Raw genomic sequence first — 4,438 nt, 5'->3', positions numbered from 1 at the left:
ACCAACACCTGGTTAGCCCTCAGGTAAAAGAAAATATTGCTAAGAGCCACAAGAATAGGAAAGGTTACTCTCCAGACCCTCTCTCCCCAAATCTGACCATTTCCCTTGATTTGTGCCGTAAACCAAAGCCAACTGCTTGGCCTCTTCTCTGCCTACAAATCATTTTTTTACTGATTTTTCTGGTGACACAACATTTCCTTCCTGTCTTCGCATCCACAGGAAAGAGGAAGCCCTGGCTCTGACTCAGAACTGGATTCTAGCTGGAGGCGTCCTCTCCGTGGCCGGCTCCAGGGAAAGGGTTTATCTGTTTGTTCCTTGACCTTGAGACTGGGAGCTGGGCCGGAAAGGAGGAGAAAAGCTGGAGCTGCGGCCCCAGGACCCTGTGCTCTGCCCTGAGGGACCAGCCAGGTGACAGGACATTAGAAGAGAGGTAGGATGCGGGCCAGGTGGCAGGCACAGAGGTCCTGAGGAACAGGAAGCAGGCTGCCTCTTCTGCTCCAGCTCCTCCGAGGTCCCCGAGCTGCACTCTGTGCCTGTCCTTGTCCCAGATCCCCTTGGAAACTGAACAGAGCAGATATTCAGAGAGCTGGAAGGAGGAGCGAACCACCCAGGTAGGAACCCACTTCGCCATCCACCCCGGGGCCACCTGTGGCTGTTACAGACCCAGGGCTAGATGGAGGCAGCAGTCTAGGCAGCCTGGCCTCGTCCACGGCGAGCCCACAGACTAAGGAGAGTGGCACCTCCAGGGACAAGAAACAAAGGCATCTGGAGTTCCCTCGTGGCTCAGTGGATTAAGGATCTGGTGTTGTCACTGCCATGGTTCTGGTTACAGCTGTGGAGTGGGTTCCATCCCTCGTCTGGGAACTTCTGTATGCCACAGGAGTGGCCCAAAAAAGCACCTTTCTTAGAAAGGCTCATCTTCTTTTTAGTGCAAGACTGAAATGAACCCAAACGTGGAAAGATCACCTCCTACTGGCCAGGCTCCTTACCCTCAATGAGCTGACCATCTTTTCTCCAATTGAATTGGAGGTGCACTGAGTGAGAGTTGGAACCGTTTATTTCCTCCCACATTTTTACTGCGAAAGTAAGGCCTGCTTGTTATAGTGTAGACAATACAGACAAGCTCAATGAAGAGAGTAAGGCCACTTTAATCCTATCACTCAATGAGGGCCACTTCTGACATGTGGATGGCTTGGCTCCCCGTCTAGCATTTTCTCTTGGAGTCGTGCACACAGTGGACAGGTAAGCAGTGGTTTGTGTCTGACCATTTACCTGTTTGTTCATCACTCATTAATACCCAAAGTGCTCATTGAACCCAGAATAGGTCACGATTTGGTGATGTTTTCAATTCCTTGGGGGTAGAAAAAATATACAGAAACCTAGGCTGACGCTGGTGTAACCCTAATAAAAACTGAGGTTCCATGTAGCTGAGTCTCAGTGCTGAGTGACTCAATAGTCCAGGAGTCAAAAGTCATTGAAAATGGGAGTTCCTGTCGTGGCTCAGGGGTTAACGAATCCGACTAGGAACCATGAGGTTGTGGGTTCGATCCCTGGCCTCGCTCAGTGGGTTAAGAATCTGGCATTGCTGTGAGCTATGGTGTAGGTCGCAGATGCAGCTCGGATCCTGCGTTGCTGTGGCTCTGGCGTAGGCGGATGGCTACAACTCTGATTAGACCCCTAGCCTGGGAACTTCCATGTGCTGAAGGTGCGGCCCTGAAAAAAGACAAAAAAAAAAAAAAGTCATTGAAAATGAGTTTTCTGAGTTCCCTGGTTCCCCAAAGAACTTCAAAGGGGTCTGATTCACTACCCTCGGCAAGAGTTCTCAGCAGTTCTTTTGTTCTTGCCCCAGTTCTCGCAACAGAAGCTCTGGAAGTTTGCACATGCGCAAACCCCTGAACCATTCTGACACCAACCTACGGACTTTTCAGCCGCTCTCTCTTCTCTCTCTTTTTTCTCAGATGCTTATGATCTGTACTCAACGGCCAAACCCTTCTCCATCCTTCCTCCAGACAGAGCGAGAGAGGTCGGATGCAGGTCCAGATGGTGGTTCCATCACTTATCCACTGTGGCCTTTGGCAAGCCACGTCATCCCGGGCAACCCAGAGTGCGGTCCGCAAGCTGATGCTGGTCCATGCCTTGTCTGATGACATAAGAGAGGCATAGAAGCAGATAACAATTTAGAGACATTCATAGCCGTTTGGCCCTGCCTACATCCAGTTGTGACTGTTCCGTCACCTCTGATAGTTTGAGAAGCAGATTTAACCTACTCTGGGCCTCAGTTTCCTCATCAGTAAAATGGGAATAATGATGACCCAACCTCATCTGGTTCCTGGGAAGAGTAAGTGAAGTCAATTTATGGAAGGCTCTCTGGACAATGGCGAGGCACCACAGTCTCTCATTAAATGTCACTGTCACTATTATTTTTGCACATTCTCCATATTCTGCATTAAAAACACCCAATTCTTCTCTGAGGGCAGGGGAGGAAGGTGGATTCCAGTTAATGCATCCTACCCTAACCCCCATTTCTATGACTTGGAGTCAACTCTTGAGATGGAGAGACCCCTGTGAGGCATCCAGAACCTTCCAAATTCCCAAAGTAGCAGTTCGCCCACCCACTTACTAAATATCTGTAGGCCACTTACAGAGTGAGAGGCAGGAGAGCCCAGAGGCTAAGAACTCGGGCGTGAGACAGCCATGGGTTCAAATCCTGGCTCTTCTACTACTTCCTAGCTGAGCAATGTTGGGAAAGTCACTTAACCTTTCCGAGCCACAGTATTCTCATGGGAGGGGTCCCATCTGAGGTCAGGACGGAGCCCAGGCAGGTGATGCTCCCACACCTAAGGAGAGCATGCTACTCAGCTGCTCACGGCATCTGCACCCAAATGTGAAGATGGGGGCCCCCTCCCGGCTTCCCACCCTCAGAGAATTCTTGAAGTCGAGGAAGAATAGATAGTATTTTAAGGCACCAGATTTGCCAGGCCTTGCTTCTAGAAAAATGGATGAATTTAAGGACTTTACCATCTGAGAATGGAGGGATGTAAAAATATATAGGTTTCAAGTTGAGTACAAGTCTCACCAATTGGACTTGGATTGTAGCTTGTCTAACGGCCCTTTCTAGAGCATTCTGCCCTTTGCACAGGGCAAAGCCCGAGCAGCCCGGCTAAGCCACGTGAGGGCTCTGAAAGCTTCTCACAGCCTGGCATCACTTCTTCTGATTCACTGGCTAAAGCAAATCACCCGGCCAAGCCCAACACGGGTGGGTGGGGAAGTGCAACCCCACCCCACCCCTGCCGCGAGGTCTGCACATCAGGTGGCGCTGGGGCACACATGAATAATCCCTTCTTCAGGGAGACGGCAAATCTTTGGGAACAATGACCATGCCACCATCCTGACCACAAATATGTACTCCTCTCTCTCGCACAGATGGGGGATTAAGGGTGGCTGGAGACTCTGTCATCCTCCTTTCAAGCCCCAGGTGGTGGTTCTGGTTCCCCCATCCCTTGAATCTGGGCTGGCCCCAGGCCTGGCTGTGAAAAGCAGCATGCAGCTGAGGTGATGCTTGCTGTGTAACTCTGGCGATTCGAAGCCTGTGCATGCACGTTTCCAGAAGTGCTCACCCTTGGAAGCCAGCAGCCATGTAAAAACCCGCCATGCTGTGAGGAAGCCCAAGAGCGGGAAAGGAGAGGGAGAGGAAGTGAGAGCAAGAGCCCGAGGGGCAAGAGAGAGGCTGGCAGAGGAGCAGACCCGTGAAGGAGGCCTTCTTGGACCTTCCAGCCCAGTTGCCAGCTAAATGCAACTGAGTCAATGCTCCCCACCCCTGCGTCTCTCCATACGGGGCTCCATACATGGGGTGAAGTTTTCTGGTCTCACACAAGGTTATAGACTGAACGGTGTGTCCCCAAAATTAGTACGTTGAAGTCCCAACCATCAGTATCTCAGACTGTGACTGTGTTTAGACATAAGGTCTTACAGGAGGTAATTCCATTAAAATGAGGCCATGAAGATGGGCCCTAACCCAGTATGACGAGCATCCTTCTAAGCAAAAGGACAGCCCGCGAGACACCGGGGTGTGTGTGTGCACACCAAGAGAAGGCCTCGTGTGAGGACATAGTGAGACGATGGCTGTCTATGAGCCAAGGACGGGGTCTCAGAAGAAACCAACCCTGCTGATACCGTGATCTTGGATTTCCAGCCTCCAGAACTGCGAGCGAGTAAATATCTGTTGTTTGAGCTGCACAGTCTGGTATTTTGTTATCACGGCCTTGGGAACCTGCTTCACACATCAGCCACTGATGGGCGGCAGAACAGGAACAGCCATTCTGAGTCCTTCTTGGGGGGACGCTGGCGGTGGGGGGGGGTCACCACCCTCCTCCCCTGGCGAAGGAAACACTCTTTCGTCTGTGCTACCAGTCCCCCTTCGGTTGCCCTCTGGGAGGAC

At 51.4% G+C, this 4,438-nt stretch overlaps 1 long non-coding RNA gene across 3 annotated transcripts; it reads left to right on the top strand.

Annotated features, from left to right (window-relative positions):
• The first annotated feature begins 245 nt into the window (after nt 1-245).
• LOC146407301 (uncharacterized) lies at nt 246-4,236 on the top strand. Of its 3 annotated transcripts, XR_014828914.1 has the most exons (3): nt 246-611; nt 930-1,242; nt 1,959-4,236. It is a non-coding gene; the product is annotated as an uncharacterized LOC146407301 (long non-coding RNA). The 3 variants fall into 3 exon arrangements; XR_014828916.1 differs by lacking the exon at nt 930-1,242; XR_014828910.1 differs by having other exon boundaries at nt 246-1,242.
• Nucleotides 4,237-4,438: the final 202 nt, after the last annotated feature.

The sequence above is a fragment of the Sus scrofa genome, chromosome 1 (genome assembly GCF_054392235.1).
Source record: "Sus scrofa isolate SSC_HxYL_T2T_F1_AM1 chromosome 1, Sscrofa_HxYL_maternal_Yorkshire_Landrace_v2.0, whole genome shotgun sequence".
Taxonomy (NCBI): domain Eukaryota; kingdom Metazoa; phylum Chordata; class Mammalia; order Artiodactyla; family Suidae; genus Sus; species Sus scrofa.
The sequence above is the reverse complement of the archived record's forward strand: the minus strand, read 5'-3'. Positions and strand labels throughout refer to the sequence as shown.